Genomic DNA, 24,320 nt, shown 5'->3' with positions numbered 1-24,320 from the left:
TGACCCTAGAGGTCCATGGGAGCAGAACCTAGCCCTAAACTGCATTTCAAGTTGGTGATCTCATCCAATTGCCAATGGCTCAGTGGTCACATCACAACACCTACAACTGCCATTACTTTGGTATCCCTGCTGCCATGGTTTGGATGCCACAGAGACCTCTCTCAGTGGTTCCACTGGTTCAGGACTGAGGCTATGAGCAGAAATTTGCTTATCCATGTTGCACCTTCACCTAGGCTAGTTTTAAATGACGCAAGTGATGGGGTTTTCTCTACTCCGTTTGGAAGACTACTGAGATTCTGTGTGGTTACATTAGGTAGGACAGTCTGTTTAGTTAGTGTAAGAGATTGAGAACCACATAGTCTGTCTGTGTTCATTTGTGTACAGTTGTGTATGCATATGTGACAATAAACACAACTCCCTCTGAAAGTCTTGGCCCTATAAGTACAGAAACAGTATAAATAAAACAAATCACAGAGGAACATGTATCTGTTTTTTCCTTTTGTTGGAGGACCAGAGCCAACACCATCGGTCTGAGCCCCTGAAGTGCACACTAGCAGATAGCTGCCACAAAAGAAGCAGCTTGGTTGAATGGTGCTGCCTCACACAGGGCGACACAGAGCTGCAAAATCATTGCTCTTACACAGTCCTATCCTGTAAAACGTTGAGTGTCTCCTGTGATGCAGTAGGAGATGTCAGGTCCCATTGGCTTCAAAATGAGTTGACAGTCTCAGCACCTCACATGAAGCTCTTAGCACTCTGCAGGTTGAGGCCCGTAATGCTATCATCCTGAGGAGGCCAAAGGTAAAAATGAAATTTCCTAAAAATTACAACAAATAATTATAGCAAATCACAAATTATATAATTTCAAAGCTACCTGCCTCCTCTGGGAACTTCAGTCTGATTTCCTGTCCACATTTAGCTACAGCTGCAACTCCTTCATTCAGACCGTGTTCTATCTTTATGCCCTTAGTCACCATATCAGGTGGATGATGAAGGCTAAACTCATCCTTTCTCCCTTCAGGTAGTGCTGCATGAATGAAAACTATCCATATAGCAAATAAATCACATCTGTTTGCAATAGGGCACTTTCCTCCAACAAATTATGATGATCTGGATTCACAGTATGTATCAAATGAAATGTAATGCCTGATATTTCATATATGATGTGTTCCCTCAAGGGGGAATTTGTCACATTCTAGGCTTAAATTTTTCCTTTGCCCAGTGTCATGGCACTAATTTTAATGCTTAAACAATTTGATCTCTTTAATAGGATTTAAGCCCTTCAAACATTTGTACTTAGTTATATTTTCCTTTAGCCATCATTTAGGCTAATTTATTCTTTTGATCATATATAATAAACCAATCCCTCCCAATCCATTAATATTCTTATTGATCTCTGTGAAGTTCCTCTAATTTATTGGCATCTTTCTTGTAACATAGCATCCAGAATTGCACATGATATTCTAGCAGTCTCATTGTGGGTAAGTATTAGCTTTATTGGCTACCATATAGGAAAGTTAAGGGACCCTACACTTTCTCAGCTGCAACAACTTCAAGGTTAGATGATCTGAAATGTAATTTGTTAAATGTCCTTGATCTTTTGGTCACCTGATGAATCAAGTGGCTTCTGTTTTACCAAATCACTTCAAACTCCATAATATGTACTATCCCAAACCTTGTGCTTCTACCCATAATCTTCAAATGTGAGTAGTTACTCCACTGCCTATAGACCAGTAGTTAAGGCAGCCTAAAGTTGTAAATTTTCTAATATTTCTTTCATCTTTTTGTCTTCTGTAACAATGAAGGCAGGACTCTGGGGCTAATATTAAAGTATAAAACATTGTCCTGCAGTTTTCGGAATGAGCAGCCCCTCCAGCTGAAGCTAATAAAGAATGAATAAGTTTTAGGTTTTTGCTTTCAATAGAACACAAGTTGTATGTCCTTAAAAAGGAACATGTGGGAAACTTGTGTGATGTTTGTTTTTATTTTCTAATGGGACTTTGAAACATGACTTGATTGTTCAGACTTAAAGATTCATGAACCACGTCAGTACCAGACAAGTATTTAAAACAACACAAGGATTTGGTGTTCATGTTCTGGTTGATAAACCCAATTCAGTTTTTAAAATGGTGTTGTCTTGGAAAACCAAATTTAAACACAGTTGAACATGAACTGAGGTAAAGGGACTTCATAAAATCTGCAGACTTCATAAAATCATTGTCACAGTCTATTCTATTCTATATGCTCATTACCAGGGTATCTGAGCGCCTTCCAGTATGCATTTAGTGATGTGTCTGAGGGGAGGTCTGCACGGGAGCTGGAAGGTGTAAATTCCAGTTCAAGAAGAGATACCCGCATTAGCTCTGATCAAGCTAAAAATAGAAGTAGCTACTGTGGCATGAACAGTGTCATGGTCTAGTCACCCCAGTACGGGTCTCGACCAGGATTGTACTTAGGGTTGCTAGCCCCTCCCAGCACTCATACTGCTGCCTATATACTTCTGTTTCAATCAGACCTAGTGCAGTTATATCTCCTCAAGCACTTTCCAGCCCTTGTATAGACACATCCTGATATCTGTCTCTTGTGGCTTATTTTCTCATCTTCTACCCAGAGAAAGAATTGTGTATGCAGTGGAGTGTTTTGGTTTACAAAGTTGTTTTTTTTAATGTCACTTTGCTATGTGATTATGTTAGAGAAGGCAGGGTGAACAAATGCACCTGGCACTTGGAGCGTAAGGTGGAGAGGTTTATGATGGTCCTTCATTCCTGGGGTAGTTCATTCCACAGTCTGACCAACCCCAGGGAAGTTCTGTCTCTCACACAGATGACCTTCCTCTTACTGGCAAGAGTTTCATTGTGCCAGCCAGAGGAGCAGAGTCGGCAACCCTGCCTTCATCCCAGAGTACTAGGTGGTCTTATAGGTCAAAACTCTTCTATTCACTTTCAGTGCATTTGCAAACCCACACTCCTATTCTCAGTTACACATATGTGCCTGGGTAATACTCACCAGGGAGGAGGAAAAGAAGGCAGCACTGTCTCTTGGAAGTCTAGAGACTTGGATTCTGTTCCCAGCTCTGAGCAAGTCACTTCCCCTCTCCGTACCTCTCTTCCTCTTCTCACCCTTTGTTTCATCCATTTAGACTTCAAAGTGTCCAAGGGCAGGGTGTGTCTCTATGGCTACATCTACACTGGGAGGTGTAATTCTCAGCTTTCGTACCTTCTCGCACTAGCTCTCATTGAGCTAGAGCGCTAAGAATATTCGTGTAGCCGGGGCAGTGACAAGTGGTGACATGGGCTAGCAATGCTTCAGTACAAACCTGCCTGAGCCCAGTGGATAAGTACTCGGGGCAGCTAGTCCACGCCACCGCTAGCTGCTGCCAGTGCTACCCCAGCTACTACTATTGTTTTTAGCACACAAGCTCGATGAGAGCTAGTGTGAGTACAGACATACCCTATATGGTTGTGCAGTGGCTAGCAAATCGGGCCCCTATCTCAAGGGGGGGCATTTAGTCACCATTGTAATAATATAATTCTCGTTGTTGTTGTTGTGGTCATCATTACAGTCAAATCGGGTGAGTAGACTTTGTGTCTGTTAGTCTATTTTAATGGGGACAAACTCTCCTTGCAGCTTTGCCTGAGTGAAGAATGATTTAAAACCCTAGTGAGAGCCTTTGGGATTTGGCTCATGATGCATTTGCAAGGCTTGTTAAAATAATGGGCATTTAATATTGCCATACATCTACAAAGTCCTGTACAAACATTAACTAATTCGTAGAAAATACTGAATAACTACAACATTCTCCTGCTCTAATGCAGTGATCGGGGATTAACTCGAGTAGGAAGGATTCCAATGAGAAAAGAATAAATATGTCTGTGAGATCAGTATTTCAATTTTCCGCCCTACTAACTAGGTTGATTCACTAGTCAGTGTAACCATATCTGTGATGTCTGTCATTAGGAGACGTTTTCCAGCAGTTTTATTCTGTGGCTGTCAGGCTGCTGTTATCTGGATGATCTTGGGGAAAAATATGAATTTTTTTTTTAACTCTGCATTTGTGTATCTGCTGACCTAGTTTTCGAAGCCAACACTCTCAGCAGCCATCTGTAGCCCTGCTGGTGCCAAGTAACAAAAATAACATTCTAAGGAAATATCCCCAATGGGTGATTTAAGGTTTTTACAAGTAGCGGTTGGTATTTGTGTTTGCAGCATTTACCCTCATTTTGAGTTCTGCTTTCTTGAGCATACATTAAAGCAGGTTACACAGCCAGGTGTGCATAAGATTTTGAGTGTTATGGGGTAATGAAATATATCTTGAATAGAGTACTTATTGGATTATCTTTTTCTTTCATTTATTTTCACAATTTCTCCTGTTATGTGCACATCTGGCCTGTTAATTCTCTTTACCTGCTCCTTTTTCACTTTATGCTTGATTAAAATCTTCTTCATCAGGCTGGGTAGCAACCAGTTTGTTGTGTGTGAAGTTGAAGGAGGAAAAATGTTCAATGTTGTTAGGAGTCATTTTGACTTAAAATTTGGCTGACATGTCTATAATTATTGAAAACTTAACAGAGGTGACGGAAATAAAGAACAGAATAAAGAACTACCTCAGTGCAAAGTGCTAGTACGGTGGGCAAAATCTCTTCTCCTAGATCCGTTGTACACCATGATTGCACATTCTACGCTCCTTCTACCAATGGATGTCAGTGTCATTCGAAGTAACACAGTAGGAGTGCAGAATACATACGAAAGATGTACAGTTCAGGTAATAGATTTATAGTGTAGACTGAAGAGGCAATTTTTGGCCTGTTGTAATACTGCCATATCACCTTGTGGTGCTGTGATCCTGTCAGAGTTCACAAAGTAAGCATGCATTGTTGCCAGCTCTTGCAATTTTGATTGCAAACTTTCATGTGTTTTTTCTTAAAGCCTGAGTTGCAGGAATGAAAAGATTGCCTGAGAATCTTGGCTTTCATTTTTTAAAAAAATCTACTTTTTAGCTGTCACGATCATAGAGAGAAGCTTGAAAACGTGAAGCGAGCGCACCCCAAAGGGTCAGAAACCCTAAGTCAAATAAAAAGAACCTAAAATATATTACTCTTACAAAATCTCATGTGTTTTTAAGCAAATCTTTTGATCTTTAGGGCCTGACCCACGATTTTTGAGCCCTTGGGGTTGACAATTCTGAGCCTGGTTCACTGAGGTGGGTTCATCTCCCAGGAATGCCAAGCTGCTGCAGGAAACAGTGCTGATGACTCAAAAGGTGGTGGTACTCCCTCTGAATTGTTACTAAAAACCAATGCTTCTGCAGGGCGTTAGCAGGTGCTGTGTGGTGGGAAGTACTGTCTTTTTAGGATAAGATGCAAGACAGACACCTTGACCATTGGTGATCGTTGAAGATGCTGTGACAGTTTTTGTAAGAGCAGGGGAATGGTTAGTGTCCGCATCCTAGAAAGTCATTCTTCTTCACTTCCTGCCCTAAACAACGATATGATAAACTGCACTCTGTCTTAGAGATGGCTGCATTTCAGGAGTGACTGAAGTGATACTTGTAACTCTTACTGACTGGAGCTAACACACAGACGTTATGGGCTTTACTTGTTAATACTTGTGAAACACTTTCCCATCCTTGGGTGAAAAATATTTGAGAAGTGCCAGAGTCTTTTTTTATGTTTTTTTTTTTTAAATAGGCAATTAGGGCTGTCAAGCAATTAATCACACTGTTAAACGATCATAGCATACCATTTATTTAAATATTTTTGGATGTTTTCTACATTTTCAAATCTATTCAATTATAACCCAGAATACAAAGTGCTCACTTTATATTTATTTTTTATTACAAATATTTGCACTGTAAAAAAAACAAAAGAAATAGTTTTCAGAGTAGCAGCCATGTTAGTCTGTATTCTCAAAAAGAAAAGGAGTACTTGTGGCACCTTAGAGACTAACCAAACCTGGATTTGTGCTGGAAATGGCCCACCTTGATTATCATACACATTGTAAGGAGAGCGATCACTTTAGATAAGCTATTACCAGCAGGAGAGTGGGGTGGGGGGAGAGAAAACCTTTTGAAGTGATTAAACACCCATTTTTTCATGGTCTGTGTGTATAAAAACATCTTCTGTATTTTCCACAGTATGCATCCGATGAAGTGAGCTGTAGCTCACAAAAGAAATAGTGTTTTTCAGTTCACCTAATACAAGTCCTGTAGTGCAGTCTCTTTATCAGGAAGTTGACCTTACAAATGTAGAATTAGGTACAAAAAAACCTGCATTCAAAAATAAAACAATGTAAAACTTTAGAGCCTACAAGTCCATTCTGTCCTATTTTTTTGTTCAGCCAATCGCTCAGACAAATCAGTGTATTTACATTTGCAGGAGGAGATAATGCTGCCTGCCTCTTGTTCACAATGTCACCTGAAAGTGAAAACAGACCTTTGCATGGCACTGTTGTAGCTAATGTCGCAAGATATTTATATGCCAGATGTGCTAAAGATTCATATGTCCCTTCATGTTTCAACCACCATTCCAGAGGACGTGTCCACGCTGATGACGGGTGCTGCTCGATAATGATCCGAAGCAGTGCGGACCGACACGTTCATTTTCATCATCTGAGTCAGATGCCAGCAGCAGAAGGTTGATTTTCTTTTTTGGTGGTTCAGGTTCTGTAGTTTCCACATCACAACATCCTGTGAGGTAGGAAATTCTGTTCCTCTCCGAGTGATTGCCCATGTCCATTCCACTGTAGGTGTGTGCACATCCTGTGCACAGTTGCTGGATATTTTTTTCCCCTCAGCAGCATCCATCAGGGTAGCATGAGCACCCTCTGCTGCCTCACACTACTGTGCAAAGGTATAAGGGTCGGAGCTGCCACTGAGCCCCCGAAGTTCCTTCTTACCCCCTGTGATGGTGGTTGGAGCCTGTGTTTTTGCAAGCACCCATTTTTTTGCCTAGTTTAGATCATGTAAAGATATATTTAGAAAGTTAGGTTTTAGTTTTTAAGACTTTGGTTTCCCCAGTTCCCAACTGTGTACCTGTGCTAGGGTCATGCCTTGGTCTCCAGGTTTCAAGTCTTGTCTCTCTTGCAGCAGACCTGTGCCTGTGAGTGATCTGCACCCCTCCTGTCTTAAATGCCTGGGGGAATCACGGGTTAGTGACAGATGTCACATTCATAATGGTTTTAAGCCCCATCCCAAAAAGGACAGAGCAGCCAGACTCAAGTTCCTTTTCATGGAGGCAACACTTTGTCCACCCTCAGAGCCTTCCTGCTCACAGCATGTGCTGAACAAACTGGAATCTATGACCAGTGCTCCCCTTCGTTCCATTCAGAGAGGCTGTTCTTCATCCCTGGTGCTGGAAGAAAAGCACTGAAATACAGTAACTCCTCACTTAAAGTTGTTTCGTTGTTACGTTGCTGATCAATTAGGGAACGTGCTCGTTTAAAATTGCTCGATGCTCCTGTTTGGCAGCTGCCTGCTTTGTCCACTGCTTGCAGGAAGAGCAGCCCTTTGGAGCGAGCTGATGGGGGCTTAGAGTACTTAAAGGGGCAATGTGCATCCATCTCTCTCACACTCACTCACACACACACACACAGGTAGGGTGACCAGATAGCAAGTGTGAAAAATCAGGATGGGGGTGGGGGCTAATAAGTGCCTATGTAAGAAAAAGCTCCAAAAACCAGGACTGTCCCTATAAAATTGGGACATCTGGTCACCCTACACACAGGGTGTGTGTCTCAGTCTCTGTCTGCCATGCTGTCTCCCCTCCCTCCATTTGTGCTGCCTTGTAGAGTGTGAGGCTACATTAACAACAGTGTGTTAACCCTTGAGGGCTCAGCCTACTGCTAGTTCATCGTTTAACAGTAAAAACAATGGGGAGTCTTGTAGCACCTTAAAGACTAACAAATTTATTAGAGCATAAGCGTTTGTGGGCTATGACCCGCTTCTCCATACATCTGAAGAAGCGGGTCAGAGCCCACAAAAGCTTATGCTCTAATAAATTTGTTAGTCTTTAAGGTGCTACAAGACTCCTCATTGGTTTGGCTGAAACAGACTAACATGGCTACCCCTCTGAAATTTAGCAGTAAGGCATTCCCTGGGAAATATCCCACCCTCTGACTCCACCACCTCAACCAAGCTTCACAATCATCATTGTGTGTACAGTATTAAATTGTTTGTTTAAAACTTATACTCTGTGTGTGTGTGTGTTATATATATGTCTTTTGTCTGGTGAAAAAAAATTTCCCTGGAACTTAACTCCTCCCTATTTACATTAATTCTTATGGGGAAATTGGATTTGCTTAACATCGTTTCACTTAAAGTCGCATTTTTCAGGAACAGAACTACAACGTTAAGCGAGGAGTTACTATAGCTGTAAAAATCTGGCCATAAGTGACATACTGAAGGGCACCTGGAAGCTCATGGCAGGACAGAGAATTGAACCCAGTTCTCCCAAGACCCAGCATGGTGCCAGACTACTGATCTATCCATCTTCCCTGACTGGGGGATAGACTGTCAGTGCATACTCCTGAAAAGCTTTCAGAAGAGAGATTTTAAAACTATAAAATGATGAGCTCCACCTCTGTGTTTTCCAGCTTTGGTTGTTGGGTATATTATTCCTTTTTTTAGTCAGGAAGGTCCAGGAGTAGGATAGGCCTTTGACCCAGATCTCAAAGGTATGTAGGCATCTAACTGTCATTGATTTCAGTGGGAGTTAGGAAGCTAAATAGCTTTGAGGATCTCGGTCTTTGTGTCTGCAAAGCTTTGACAAGTCAGTCATCCCTTTTGTAGGTGCTTGAAAATTACTGGTAATAAATTGTGGCTGTTTGGAGACAGATTTTTGGTAGTTTGTGACTTATTTTATTTTTTTTAAAGAGCCTGGATTGCTGCTTCCAGAAAAATCTCAAATTAACAAACCCAGGGCTGTAATCAGGAAGTTCCTATATGCCCTTTACACTCAACAGACAGGCAGTTTCAGAGGTCAGCATGATTTACGCATCAAAATAACCCACATCCTCTGCCTGCTTTTTTCTCTTCACTAAACTATAAACAGTGTTCTCAGTCTTTACTGTAGTGACTTCACCATCGCCTGCTCAGAGAATGTGGTGAAGTCAATTTAAAAACAAGACCAGAATTGCTCCAGGGAGCCCTTTATAAAAAATTAAATCTAGCCACAAAGGGGATGAACGTTTAAAGGATGTTTAAAAGGATGTTCTTTTCCAGTTTTCCCTTGACATTAGTGCTTTTCACAAGTTGAGCCTTATTGCCCAGGAGGTTCTGTAATTAACCATTTGACAGTTCAAGTAGGAGTGATAGTACTACTGGATTGGCTATTTTGGGTTATTTTATGAATGGCCTCTACCTAAAAGTGTGACACTTTTATCCTCTTAGAGTAGGAGCCTATATTGTGTAATATAGTACTGGACTGGGATTGTTTTTCTTTTGTATAGCTCTTGAGTGAATCTATGCCCTGGCTGTGGAAAATTAGGGTTTTACTGCAGGGGTTCTGATTTAATCAAGCTTCCAACTGCATTCCTTCCATACAGTTTTACAAACAGTAAACTTAAAAGGCAAACCACAGAGGGTAGCTATTATGTTTCCCCAGAGCATCCTGTCCTGACATATGTACAGTCCCTTGCCCTTCCTCCCCAACCCTCATCCCAGAGAGTAGCACATTCTTCTTAGCTGAGATGAAATACTTTCAGTTGCATTTAATCAACTCTCAGCTAGCAATGCTTCCCATGGCTGCCTTTGAACCCTGCCTGGGAAAAAAATTCCTGAAACCCAAGACTGTTGGCTGGCTTGGTGCAGCCTCCTCCTAAGAAAACCATGGGACAAGGGTGGTAGATCTTCAGAGTCCTCTCTCTGGAGTGACAAAGGACCTGAACACGACGTCACATGACCCTAATGTGTTACCTCAGTATTTTGAAGTGAAAGACTGGAGGTTATAACATATGAACAATCTAGATTCCTTGGAAAAAAAGGTTCAAAGCCTGAGAGGGTTAATTCAGTCCATTGACCCGTCTTTGGTGAATAATCAGATACCAGTGTAGTGTGTGTGAGTATTTTAGGTGGCTCCATCTTGTCTAATCTCTCTATTTAGAATGCATCAATCACTATGATATGTACATCCCTATCTGTTTTGTGCAGACACTGAATAACAGAAAGTGGAGCTGCAGTTACTCCGTGTTGCCCAGTGTCTCATTTGCTGTGAATCTGGGCAGAGTGTAGATTCAGCTGATCCAGGGCCTAAGAGATTCCTTCTTAATCTGTGCGAGAAAGTGGTGGTTCTGTGAGGCCATAAAGTGAAAAGGTTTGGGGACCCCTGTGATGCTACCCTAGGAAGGACAGAGTAATGGGGTAATTACAGAGATATTGCAACAGAAGGACAGAGTGAGGAGAATGGGAAAAGGAAACTGTGTTTTCTGTAGAAGTACATTATCCATACTACCCATTGAGGAGTAACTTGGCTCTCTGATTACCTCCAGTGTGCCTGCTGCCAGAATCCATTGGCTATCATTCAAAGAGAGCTTTGCTGGGGCTGCCCACAGGAAAACAGATCAAGGGGCAGGAAACACTTTTGGAAACTATTAAAACCACGTTTTGAAGTGTTTTGCCTCAAGAGCAAGGCTGACTTTAGGGGCATGCAATCACAGGAGGTATCACCCACTTGGGGGCAGAAGCTGTTGATGACAAGAGTCTTGACCTTTTTCACTGGAAAACTCGTGACAGTGACAAATGATTGGACTAAATCTACAAGGCTAGAATGAAATTTACCAGAAAAAATTAAACTTCAGAGTTGTTGAAACCGACACTGTTTCATGAACCCAAGACTGCAGGGAACAATCCTGTGCACAAGGTGGAGAAAGATGATCTAATAGGGCATTTCTATCTCCTATATTGCTCAAGCTAGTACAGATGCAGGAGCTCTGCTTGCAGGTTTTTATCACTGGGGGTCATCTCATGCCTGCAGGGCTGGGCCCAAATCTGAGAGTATGCGTTTATTTGCATGGTAAAAGGAATCGAGGTACATGATAAATAGTGAAGAGAAGGTCTTGCAGCTGAGGCATATGAGTACTTTTTTGAAACTTTCTATAAAACAGGTTAAATGTAGAGGCCATGCCCAAAGGAACCCACAAGGGCTTCAGAGGAACAGCCGTGTTAGTCTGTATTCGCAAAAAGAAAAGGAGTACTTGTGGCACCTTAGAGACAAACCAATTTATTTGAGCATAAGCTTTCATGAGCTACAGCTCACTTCATCGGATGCATACTGTGGAAACTGCAGAAGACATTATATACACAGAGACCATGAAACAATACCTCCTCCCACCCCACTCTCCCGCTGGTAATAGCTTATCTAAAGTGATCATCAAGTTGGGCCATTTCCAGCACAAATCCAGGTTTTCTCACCCTCCGCCACCCCATACACAAACTCACTCTCCTGCTGGTAATAGCCCATCCAAAGTGACCACTCTCTTTAAAATGTGTATGATAATCAAGGTGGGCCATTTCCAGCACAAATCCAGGTTTTCTCACCCCCCCACCCCCCTCCAAAAACCACACACACAAATACTGAGCTGTAGCTCACAAAAGCTCATGCTCAAATAAATTGGTTAGTCTCTAGGGGTACCACAAGTACTCCTTTTCTTTTTAGATAAGCTATTACCAGCAGGAGAGTGGGGTGGGAGGAGGTATTGTTTCATGGTCTCTGTGTATATAATGTCTTCTGCAGTTTCCACAGTATGCATCCGATGAAGTGAGCTGTAGCTCACGAAAGCTCATGCTCAAATAAATTGGTTAGTTTCTAAGGTGCCACAAGTACTCCTTTTCTTTTCACAAGGGCTTATTACACTGTGGGTTAAAAACACTTTGTTTTGTGTGGAGACCAATTCATCAGTGCTCTATGGCACCTTTGTAGCTGGCTGTGTCCTCCCAAGTCAGGCTGCAATGCAGCTATATAGTCCCTCTGGGGAATTAACCCCAGCATAAGTAGCCTCTCTGGTAAGCACTAAGCTGGTTTTGCAACCTCCCCAGGAACCACTGGCTCAAGAGATGTGCTGGGGGCAGGGGGAGATGTGGCTGGGGAATTCCTATGCCTCAGCTATTGCCTAAAGAACAGGAGTACTTGTGGCACCTTAGAGACTAACCAATTTATTTGAGCATAAGCTTTCGTGAGCTACAGCTCACTTCATTGGATGAATTCAGTGGAAAATACAGTGAGGAGATACAAGTACTCCTTTTCTTTTTGCGAATACAGACTAACACGGCTGCTACTCTGAAACCAGCTATTGCCTAGCTGCTGCAAGGAACAATGAGAACTGAGCTATAAATTTAGGGCAGCTTCAGGATGAGGGAAGCGCAATTTGCCTGCCCCCTAGTCCCTGCACTGGCGCACAAGAGGAATTCAGCTCATAGAAAATCCAGCTCCAGGAAACATTGTTTATAGTTGAAACTATCTGAGAATTACCCTTTGTAGTGTTTGAGCAGCTGGAAAAATAAAGGTGAATGCAAGTTCCTCAGAAGTAACTTGGTACATTTGGAGAGGAAGAATTTTGAAAATGTACATAAAAATGTTTCAAAAAAAGTAGTGAGGGGCTCTTATCTTGCAAAGTCTTGGCATTGAAATGGCAGGCAGAGGGTGATGTTTTCCATTTTATAGGTTGGTTATGCAGTGATGACACCTGAATTGTCTTCTCACATCTGCCACTGATTTGCTGTGTGATCTTGGGGATTACTCTCTCTCTGCCTGAGTTTCCCAATCTCTAAAATAGGGATAATAATAGCTCCTGACCTCACAGGGTATAGTGAGGCTAAATTAATGGTTGTAAAGTCCTTTCAGATGCTTAGACAGAAGCTGCTACAGCCATGTGAAGTATTACCGGGAGTGAAATGTCTTGGGTTGCCTCTGAGATTAATTTGTAAACCACATGAATGGATGAATGAGATTTCCCCTACCTCTATCTACTGAAAAACCCATAGGTTCTAAGAAGCAGGGCAAGGCCAACTGGCTAGGCTTTGGCTAAGTCACGCAGTCTGCCTTATTATTGCAAGTCTCCAGCGAAGCTCCAAAATTACATTGCAACAAACCTACATTTCTCTCACAGACATCTCTGTCCCCCATCCACCACATTTTAAAATTGTATTTAATTTTATTTTTTACTTTTCTGTTCTGTCTGTCTAATCCTGGTTTCCAGTTATAGCCAGTGCTGCAGAGTTATTTGCAGGCTGCAGCCTGTTATTAAACCTGCATTGTCCTATCGAATTGATATTCTCATAGTAGATTTAACTAGTGGAACACTTTGTTTCATTTGTTCTTGTGGAAACCACTGATAGCAATGTGTAGCAAGAGATTAGGTAGAAGTGATTATGAAGTTTACAGAACTGAGGGATGTGGGAAAATACATTCCTCTGACAAGTATTGTACTCAGGTACCATTCTATTGTAGTGTGTGTGTGTGTGTGTATCTGGGTTTGGGTTTGGTGGTTTTGTTTTCTTTCTCTACTGAATGTTCAGAGGACATTGGATAATTACACTAGTTTCTTGTCCAAGTACATTTATAATGATGTTTAACAACTGGAGGAAATACACTGAAGAAAGAGAGACTTTGGAAAGGGGTAGTTATCAAAACAGTGAGGTTGTTAGTAAGCCATTAGTTTCCATTAGGCACTAAATGTGATTATTTAGTTAACGTTTATTCATTGCTCTTAATGTGTACAAATCACTATATAAGTGCTCAGTATTATTGTTAATAATTGCATTTTGTAGGCTGGCAACTTGGCTTTGAAAGAACAAGTCAAATACACTTATGTGGCTACCAAATTATACAAAACGTGTCTTGTAGTTAAAGAACAGGACTGGAAGGAGGGAAAGCTACCCAGTAATACTACAATTCTCTTTCCAAACATGCTGTAATTTCATGCTGTGGCCTTGGGAAAGTTGCTAAGGCCCAGATCCACAAAGGGATGCTGAGCATCACAACCCCTAATGTTTAGGTATAGGAAATCACTGAAGCAACAAAGAGACCCTCAAAGCCTGAGGTAGGTGCCTGGGGTCCCAGTATAATGAATGAGGAGAGAGAGGGGGGGGGCCTTATAGCCTGATCCACAAAACGAGCCAGTGGGAGATGTCAGCCAGAGAGGTGTAGACTAAACCCTGCTCCTGTCTCCGAGATAGGTGCCTATGGCCCAGCTGCAGGGAGGCACCAATCTCTGCTAGTGATCTACAATGGGGAACCCCTCTCCTGGAGTCAGGTGGCTAAGACATTTCATGTGAGAATGAGTTGAGCACCAGCCTCACATTGTTATAACTTTTAGCCCAGTGGAGAGAGAACTCACCTGGGACGTAGGAGACCCAGGTTTACTCGCCCACAGGGCCGTCCTTACCCATATGCAAACTATGCAGCTGCGTAGGGCACCAGGAAATGTTGGGCACCAAATTGCCCCAAATTTCCTAGTGCCCTATGCTGCTGCGTGCTGCTCCAGCTCCAGCAGCCAGCCCGATTCCCCGGTCGGCTGAGCCAGCCAGCAAAGCTGCCCTTGCCCCTGCTCCGCCCCCACCCCACCTCTTCCCATCCCTGCTCTGCCTCAGCCCTGCCCCCACTCCTCCTCTTCCCCTGAGGGACGTCCCGGGGGACTGCAGCAGGGGTTGGGTGCGCCCGGCACTCATGGGGTGGCGGGAAGTGGAGCGACCCGGCCCCAGCCCAGCCCCGCTCTGCCAGCTCCCAGCCATGCCGCTGGTGAGTACTGGGGAGCGGTTTCCCTCTGCCCTGCAAGTCCCAAGGCTGGGAGCCAGGGAAGCAGAGTGGAGCAGGCTGGGGCCGGGTCACTCCACTTCCCGCAGTCCCGTGAGTGCAGAGTCAGGCCTGCCCTGCAATCACCGTGTGGCAGGAAGTGGAGCGACCGGCCCCAACCTGCTCTGCTGGCTCGCGCTGGAGGGCAGTTTATTCCCTGTCCCCCACAGACCTTGGGCAGAGCCCCTCCGCCCCCCGCAGAGGCCTGGGTATGCCCCCCCAGCGGGGGGACTGCATAGGGCACCACAATGACTAGGGATGGCCCTGCTCGCCCCCTCTGCCAAAGGGGAAAAAGAGGATTTGAAAAGGGGTGTCCCACCTCTCAGGAGCATGCTGTAACCACAGAGCTAAGCAGCAGGCTGAAGTGAGGCTCCGACAGGCTCCCCTGTTGTAGCTGTTCCCCTGTGGATAAGTAATGAAAGAGAGACTTGTCCAGAGACAGTTGGAGAGTGCTCTATAGCCTGCTGGCTGGGGCACCCACCTGGGACACCCAGGATCCAATCCCCCAGCACAAAGGACTATTTAATTATTTATCCACAGGGGGACAGCTTCAACAGGAGAGATGGAGGGAGCCCCACATCAAAATATCCCAGTTAGAGCCCTCTGCTGAGGGGTGGGAGAGCCCTCTTCAAATCCATTCTCCCTTTCTGGCAGAGGAGGGAATTAGTCTCCCGCATCCCAGGTGAGTGTTTTAACCACTGGGCTAAAAGATAAGATGGGTGGCAGCACTGTCACCTTTTCCTTCAGCCGGATTTTGATGGGATCTGATGCAGTAGGTGGCCTCTGAGCATACCTACCAGATTGGGCTCTGTGGGCAAGACGGGTGTGTGCCCACCTATCTTCCCTTGGCTTCATGGATCGCTCTTAGGTGGGAGACAAGCATCTGGATGTCTAGAGTGAGGCATGCTCAGTGGCAGAAACCTAGGCATGTAGGGAACCTAGGGGACTTTTACTCTGAACACATAGATACCGAGTTAGTTTTGGCACCTGCAGGGTTTGGTGGCAGCCGAGCAGGTGTTTTGTGGAGCCTAAAACTGGGATTTAGGTGCCTAAGTATCCTTGTGGATCTGGGCCTCAGCCTCTTTCTGCCGTAGTTTCCATTTCTGAAAAACTGGGGTGATAGTACTGTCCTCACTGTGGGATTGTGAGGTTGGTTCAATGAGTGTTTGTAGAATGCTGCGAGAGCCTCTGAGAAGAGGTGCTGTAGAAGGCAACGTACTCTATCTTATTGTGAGCAGTGCTAGCATGTGCAAACTAAAACCTCAGAGAGATGCAGACAGGAAACTGTCTTCAGCAGACCTGGTTTGTATGTCCAGTTTCCTAAATCTCACACACCAAAACCCCAATCCTTTGTGTCTTCTTTTGTGCTGTGACTAAACTTGTTAGTTTTCACAGTGGACTCCGGTTATTAGCCGTCCAGATAAAGACAACTTTCGGCTCCTAGCAACGTTTTTCCTGAGAATCAGTCCCATCCTATTGACTTTCACGTTAACAAGTTTTGGATATTAGCAACTGTCATGCCGCTTATTGACAGCTCTTTTCCAAAACAGAAAAGGCCCCGGCTGCAGGCAGGTTTGTGGGGCTGCAGCCAGGGAAGGAAGTGCAAAGATATGTTCCTATGCTTCCTTCCCTGGCTGCAGCCACATAAACCTGCCTTTTGCTTATTGGCAACTTTCAGATAATAGCAACCTTTTGCTGGGAACTGACTAGTTACTAATCGGCATCCACTGTATTCTGTTAGCTGTAACTCTGTGTTCAGACACCACTGCTCATATATATATATATATATATATATATATATATATATATATATATATATATTCATTTCTCTCCCCTCCTCCTCCATCAGATATTATAGAATCCACTAACTGTCACATGTGTTTACCATCCCATCCATTGTCTAAAATAAGCTGGAAATAATGTCTTGGGGACATTCTCCCCAGATTCCAGAAGGCACCAAGCCTTTTGAATAATGAAACAAGAGACTCTATCCCAGGTTTTACATTAAGCCCTTTCTGAGTGGAGTCAAGGCAGTGTGACTGCTCATGCCTTGTAGTCCAGATTAATGAAGCTCATAATGTCCAATCTCAAACTTCATTGAGGTCAATGGAAAGACTCCTGTTAGCTTTAATGGGAGTAGGATCATCCCCATAGTACATCTCTATCAAGTCTTAATGCCATGGTTTTAGTAGTTCCTCAGTAACCATGGATTTCATGTGGTAGGACTCTGTGGTGAGAGCAGGGCCGCAGGGGGTTGATTTAACAGGACTCTTGTTAAAGAAATTGGACACTATGCGTAATCCACCTGGTGAATGTGTTTCTATCTATCCATCCTGAAACTGGAGGAGAGAAGAATGTTTATGTTTTGACGGCAGTTTCTGTCTGTGGAAAGGATAATGATAATATGGAAAAGCTGAAATCTGCAACCTCCTCTTTGCTGGGCCTCTTCGACTGATAGAGCCAGTCGTTAAGTCTCTCAGAGTAATTTTCTGTTCCAACTAAAGAAAATATACACAGCTGCTGGAAAATTTACTATTCTTTATAAAACCAGATCACTTTATCCCAGTTCTCTGCTTGCCAGCTCTCTCCCACAGACTTGAGAAAGCATCTTTCTTCACCCCAAGCTCTAGTAAAAGTCCAGAAAGACGGGTTCTAATCCAAGATCCTTCTTATTATACCTTATGTCTCGACTATGATTGGTCTGGGAAATATACCCCGGGGATGGTGGTGGCGATCATTGTTTTGTAAATGACAGTGTGCAATCTGCTAGTACCAGATGTGGTTGGAACAGACATACTCTGCTTCTAATGAACATGATTTTCAATCCATCTCTTGAGTTCTGCATAGGCTGTGCTGACTGACCTTTACTGGGGTTCATTTTCCTGGAGCCAAATAGCACATTTAGTCCAGTCAATGGAAGGGAATGTTCAACCAGCTGCATAGACTTCACATATTCAAGCTTGGCCTGTTCGTTACCCCACTGTCCTGCCTTAATACGGAATCCAGTGGGGATCCCAGGACAATACGTTCAGATGTCAAAGTAGTTCAGAGGGATTGTGGGAATTTCATAGCCTTTCCTGATCTTCCCATAGTCAATCATGCCTGCTTGCCAGTGAGGAGGCAGCCATCAACCAGTATCTTCTGAGACTGCTATTTCTGGTAATCCTCCAGAATGTGCTCTAGTTTAGAGTCTCTTGTGATGCAGCTTCCTCTCTCCATGAAGACCAATAGGTTTGTCTCCTTGTTGAACATTAATGTATATAGGAACTATACTACTGCATCAAGGAGGAAATAGTCCTTTGGGTGTACTCTAATGATCTTTTAGAGAACAGAGCTTGCAAGATTCTTTCCTCTCCGTTTAGCTGTTGTACTCAGTCAAGATTATGAACAGAGGGAAGGAGTGCAGACTTGCAACAAGACTGTTATTGAGATCTGTTTTTCAAAGCCAACCTGTCAGGACAATTGACTGAGCAGAACCATGGATGAAGTCAGTGCATGTATTCATTACCTCAGTTGCTCAGTGAATAAAATGGAGACCTGTATTTGGGAAATAACTATGCTAATGTACATAGAACTCCATGAGAGTGCCAACCATTTTGGAGCTGTTAGGCTGGCTCAAATGCTCAGGCTTCATTGCTCAGGGCAAGGTTGCATCTGAGAGTCTTAGGAATGTATGGCTACACTCAGATATCTATGTAAGGCACCTATTACTAAAGCACAGATTTGGGTGGGGATCGTTTGGCCTTAAATTCACCTTTTCATTCTGGGCTTCCAGTTCCCTTACTGCACATCACCAGCTACATCGCAGCCCTGCATTTCTGCAGCTGTTTGATATATACTCTGTAGGCATGCACCTGTGTTCTGTGGTCACCCATTGGAGCATGCTTGATGACTGAGCCAGATGAAATATGTCACTTATGTGATGCCATTGGGTCCTTTCTAGTGGGAGGTTATGGAATGCTGATGCTAAACTCCATATTATTTTGAAATATAACCCTGATGTAGTCAAGAACAAGTCCCTTATCAGTAAAATCCAGACTTTGAACATGTTGGATTTATCCCAGTTTCACCTCTTTTAGAATGGCCATGTAAATAAGTTGAGTGAACAAAAAACTAAAATAATTTATTGTTGCACTGAAAAGGCCAACTTCTGTCCTAAGCAGAGGTGACAGGAGGTAACTGAGAATAGAATCCAGAAATTTCATAAAAGGGGGAGGCAGGGGACGGGAGGGAGAATCAAAGGTCCCTAATTGCTCCCATCCAATCTCAAACATAATAGCTCTGCAGTCAGGCTTGGGCATTGCACAATCCAGTAAGTTAAATAAAACAAAACGGGCTCGGCTGTTGCAAGTTAGTGTTGCCAACAAATTAATCTTTGTAGCCTGGTTTTCTTAAACAGATGCAGAGTGTTACATTACGGCCACACTGGCTTTAATTTGCGGGACTGGTCTGGAGAGAGGTGATTCTTAGATGCACATAATTTTTCAAAGCAGATCTTTGAAACAGAAAATCTGATTCTCCTCTTACTTACACTGGTTTTAAATTGAGTTACGGTTGATTTATGCCAGTGAAGTAAGTCGAGATTTAGGCCTATGAAGTTTCATGTTCCTTTTATTAGTGATCATTTTACATGAGTAGTGTTTAAGGTAGAAGGAGAAATTCTTTAGGAATATCAGAAACAGGAAGTCTTGGGGAAAATTAGTGGGAGTCAGTCATCTAAAGGTGGGAGTCTTTTTTTTTCTTTGTTTTTTTTCCCCTCTCGTTAGATTGAGTTTTTGTTTCGATTCCTTCCCTGATACTAGATTAAAAAAATTCTTGATTCAGATTGAACATGATTAAATCTAAAAATATACATGATCATGTATATTTTTAATCTGACATTTCAAGAGTCTATTCTTTAAAAATGCTCTTGAATGTTTTCATAGTGAGTCTATTCTGGTTGCCTGGAAAAGTAACACACAAAATCATGACAACAATAATTTACAGGATCAAATGAACTAGATCTGGAACATGGGGGTGGGAGTCAAGATGGGGAGGTAAGAAGGGATGGAGTGGGAAAGATGTGAAGAATATGACAGGAGCATTCGGAAAGGAGCAGAGACAATGATTTATTTTACTAGAACATTCCCCACTGGAAGTGCTTTCAGAGATAAGGAACTGTTTAGTGCAGATGAGAATCAAGATATCTGAAACTGCAAGAAATTTGTGAGGCTGAATAAGGAATGTCACTGAATTCAGCGATGATAGAGATGTATATGGTGACTGACTGTTCTTATTAAAAAATCAAACTCGGCTAGATGCTGAGCATTGTTCTCTCAAACCATTGTTGTGAGCAGCAATTTCTGATCCTCCTTGTTAAATCCGTGGCCAGAGATCAAACCTATGATCTTTAGAACAAAATACCTTTTGGGACTGGCCACCAAACCCTTTACTCTGACACCTCCTTATCCAACAGGTAGTCATCAAGTTATGCAAGATAAGAAGCTGCCCAAAGGACATTCCAGCATCATTGCTCAGGCACCATTCCCTCTGAAGTCTGTGGGAATCTTGCTTGAGTAAGGATAGCCAAGATTTGGCCTAAAAAGTAGAAGAGATCTGGACATCAGTCATTGGTCTTGTCCTTTTCCAAACTGCTCAGGACATTTGCAAGACTTCAGAGAGTGCAGTAAAAGCAGCAGATTTGCAATACATTTGTTCCTGCACACCATGCATTTAGGGATTAATAACAAGAATTTTAGTTATAAGCTGGGGACGCATCAATTAGAAGTAACGGAGGAGGAGAAGGACCTTGGAGTATTGGTTGATCACAGGATGACTTTGAGCCGCCAATGTGATATGGCCGTGAAAAAAGCTAATGAGGTCTTGGGATGCATCAGGTGAGGTATTTCCGGTAGAGATAATGAGGTTTTAGTACCGTTTATACAAGGCACTGGTGAGACCTCACCTGGAATACTGTGTGCAGTTCTGGTCTCCCATGTTTACGAAGGATGAATTCAAACTGGAACAGGTACAGAGAAGGGCTACTAGGATGATCCGAGGAATGGAAAACTTGTCTTATGAAAGGAGACTCAAGGAGCTTGGCTTGTTTAGCCTAACCAAAAGAAGGTTGAGGGGAGATACGATTGCTCTCTATAAATATATCAGAGGGATAAATACCTGGGAGGGAGAGGAATTATTTAAGCTCAGTACCAATGTGGACACAAGAACAAATGGATATAAACTGGTCATTGGGAAGTTTAGACTTGAAATTAGATGAAGATTTCTAACCATCAGAGGAGTGAAGTTTTGGAATAGCCTTCTAAGGGAAGCAGAGGGGGCAAAAGACCTATCTGGCTTTAAGATTAAACTCGGTAAGTTTATGGAGGAGATGGTATGATGGGATAACATGATTTTGGCAATGAATAGATCTTTAATATTCATGGTAAATAGGCCCAATGGCCTGTGATAGGATGTTAGATGGGGTGGGATCTGAGTTACTACAGAGAATTCTTTCCTGGGTATCTGGCTGGTGAATCTTGCCCATATGCTCAGGGTTCAGCTGATTGCCATATATGGGGTCGGGAAGGAATTTTCCTCCAGGGCAGATTGGAAGAGGCCCTGGGGGTTTTTCGCCTTCCTCTGTAGCATAGGGCATGGGTCACTTACTGGAGGATTATCTACTCCTTGAAGTCTTTAAATCATGATTTGAGAACTTCAATAGCTCAGACATAGGTGAGAGGTTTATTGCAGGAGTGGGTGGGTGAGATTCTGTGGCCTGCATTGTGCAGGAGGTCAGACTAGATGATCATAATGGTCCCTTCTGACCTTAGTATCTATGAATCTATGTACCTTCAGATGACAATTTTGCATGTCAGATATGGATAACTGGCAAGGAACATATATAGCTGTCCAGAGTAGGTGTCATCATCAGCTGTATTTCCTTATGTTACTTCTAATTTTTAAGTCAATTTGCTGCTGGTGAAATTGAAGGCCCTGGAGGTTCAAATCCTTGATTATAATAACAACAACAATAGCAGCATTTAGATATTTTTATCTCCTTTTTACAGAAGTGGAAACTAAGAAGCAAAGAGATTGTGTCCTGATTTTCAGAGATGCTGAGCACATGTAGCTTCTAAATTGGCATGCAAATGACTTGCCCAGGAAGTCTGAGATAGCGAAGGCTCCTGAGCACATTCAGTCCTTGGCCTCTTGGCTGAGATATCCAATAAGATTGTCTGTTAGTATCAACCGTGATGGTGATTTTTGTACTGTGACTGGTGACTCTATTTAACAGCGCCTCTGTCTGTAAGATACCTGGACTTGTTGCTGCAGACTGTGCAACTGAATGGAATCTGAAGAATTTGGTCTAATATTTACCCTGGTATTTGTCCCTTGATAAGGAATGGGTCATTCACAATCATGTAAATCACACAATGTGGGCAGGTTAGTAACAGTGTTTGCTTTGTGTTTCACGCGCTTATCGCTCACATTCTTCTGAGGTCTGTTGCACATTGTGACTTTATGCAGATTAATAGGAAAATTTTCTTTCTTCTCTTATTTCCAGGAGCTGGTTTTAAAGAGGCAGTCTTATCCCTCAACATCCTTTCTTTTTTGTTCATGTACTGATGTTATTATTTGTAGTGCGAGAGTGCCAGTTAAGGATCAGGACCCCACTGCATGAGGTGCTGTACAAACTCAGAACAAAAAGACAAGCCCTGCCCCAGAGAGTTTGCAGGCTGAGAAAGGGCTGAGATTACCGGACATGCTGTGCCTTTCCCTAACTTTAACCAATAACGTTGTACCTGCATGCCACAGCAAAGCTGCATGAGTATGTGGGGGGAACATTCACCAAACACCAATGAAATAAGCTGAAATTTGCCATATTCTTTTGCTCAGTGACTGCAAACAGATTTATCTATAAATCTTGGTCTTGGACAATCATTTATTCTCTCTGACGTCCCTCTCCATGGGAAACCATGCACCTGACTGTTCTCTCACTTATACTTCTTTGACTCCTGTGTAGCTCCACTTGCTTCAGGGAATTACTGCAGATTGACAACAGTGTGAGGGAAGAATCAAGCACCGTCTTTATAATGACCAGAGAATAACTAAGGTAGATTTTTGGCTACAATACACAGGCTGACTTTATTGCAGCCTTTGTAAAGGCTTTTTTACTTTGATTATACAGTAGCTACCAACCCCTAAACTTAACCAGGTTGGAACAGTTGATTTCCCTTCCCCTAAACCACTGAGCAGCTTGCCTGGTTAATATGTGTTCATCTTTCAGTGCATTCCTAACTGTAACATGAAAAGCCAGGTTCTTAGCTGCTGTAAACCTTACTCCCAGGGCCATTCTGCACCAAAAATTTAAAAATTCTGCTAATTTTATTTGTCAAAATAACACTACGTAATCATGCCAGTTGCAATTATTTTGGTAATTTATTTCAAAATACCTGTCAGCAAGTATGTCTGTAACAATATAGAGACACACAAAAATTCCCCCAGGAGTAGAGAGTTAAAGAAATTCCAATGACAACCCAGTTCCTCTTTTTCTGCCCCCTTATCTCCTCCCCCCTCTGCCCAGCCGGGGGGCCAGACACCCACAACCTCACCTCCCCACAGCCCACCTGTGGGCCCCCCCAGCCAATACATTCGAACCCACTGCCCCCCAGAGCTCAGCTGCGGGCTCCCCCCTTGCCCAGACACCTATGCCCTCCCTCTCCCCAAGCCCAGGGATCCAGCAGTAGAAACAACCGGATGCTTGGTCCCAGGCTTGCACAGAGTTTCCTGTGCACCGCCCTCTCCTTCCCTCTGGGCATGCTGGGAACTGCAGCTGCCAGGAGCCCTCTAACTCCCTCCCCATTCCCCCCAGCAGTGTCTTCTATGTGCAAGTGGGGTTCTGACGAGTCCAGCAGCCCCTAGTGATGGCTAGCAGCACTTCAGCCCATTTCTGTGGGGAAAAGGAAATTCTGCACACGCAATGTTAATTTCTTCAAAATTCTGCATTGCGCAGTGTCGCAGAATTCCCCCCGGGAGTCAAACCTGTTACATCAACTGAGAACCTACACCGGATTTACATCAGCTGAGAATCTGGCCTGAAGTCTTCCTGTATTTCCCAAAATATGAACAAATACTTCTGATCATATTGATAAACAAGAAACCAATTTCCATGTTGCTTTACAGGTGGATCTCGCCCCAAGAGCCCTTTCTCAAACTATTGGTTACTGAGTCACACTACAGTTTTAGGTCCTGATCCTGCAAGCAGAGTGACCCCTGTATGAGTACTCATGTGAATAAAGTTTTGCATATGCTTAAGTGTTTGCAGGGTATGTGCCTTAGTCTCAGCAGTGACATCGAATTTTGTCTGGGACAAGTAGGGACTCCTCTTCACTAATGTAATGTTGATTAGTAGATTGTTTGGAGGAGCTGAAAGAATATTTAAAAATTCCTTCCTATAGGCTAAGCTTCAAGGGTGAATTCCATTATATACAAAGGATTCTTTTCAAAACAGCGAGAAACTGTTTTTCCATTTTAGCTTCGCATATTGGTGTTGTCTGT

General features: G+C 43.1%; 1 protein-coding gene and 1 long non-coding RNA gene across 6 annotated transcripts in view; one reads left to right on the top strand and one right to left on the bottom strand.

Annotated features, from left to right (window-relative positions):
- Nucleotides 1–24,320, bottom strand: part of LOC142072955 (uncharacterized) — a 94,047-nt gene that overhangs the window by 3,375 nt on the left and 66,352 nt on the right. The window lies entirely within an intron of this gene.
- The window catches only part of SHROOM1 (shroom family member 1), a 74,187-nt gene that overhangs the window by 14,409 nt on the left and 35,458 nt on the right, over nucleotides 1–24,320 (top strand). The window contains exon 4 of one of the 5 annotated variants that reach the window (XM_075131307.1): nucleotides 6,529–6,692. The exons of the other annotated variants lie outside the window; for them this stretch is intronic. The gene's annotated coding sequence lies outside the window, so the exon portion shown is untranslated. The remainder of the gene's footprint in view (nucleotides 1–6,528; nucleotides 6,693–24,320) is intronic. 5 annotated transcript variants of the gene reach the window in all.

Source organism: Caretta caretta, chromosome 8 (genome assembly GCF_965140235.1).
Source record: "Caretta caretta isolate rCarCar2 chromosome 8, rCarCar1.hap1, whole genome shotgun sequence".
In the NCBI taxonomy this organism is placed as follows: domain Eukaryota; kingdom Metazoa; phylum Chordata; order Testudines; family Cheloniidae; genus Caretta; species Caretta caretta.
The sequence above is the reverse complement of the archived record's forward strand: the minus strand, read 5'-3'. Positions and strand labels throughout refer to the sequence as shown.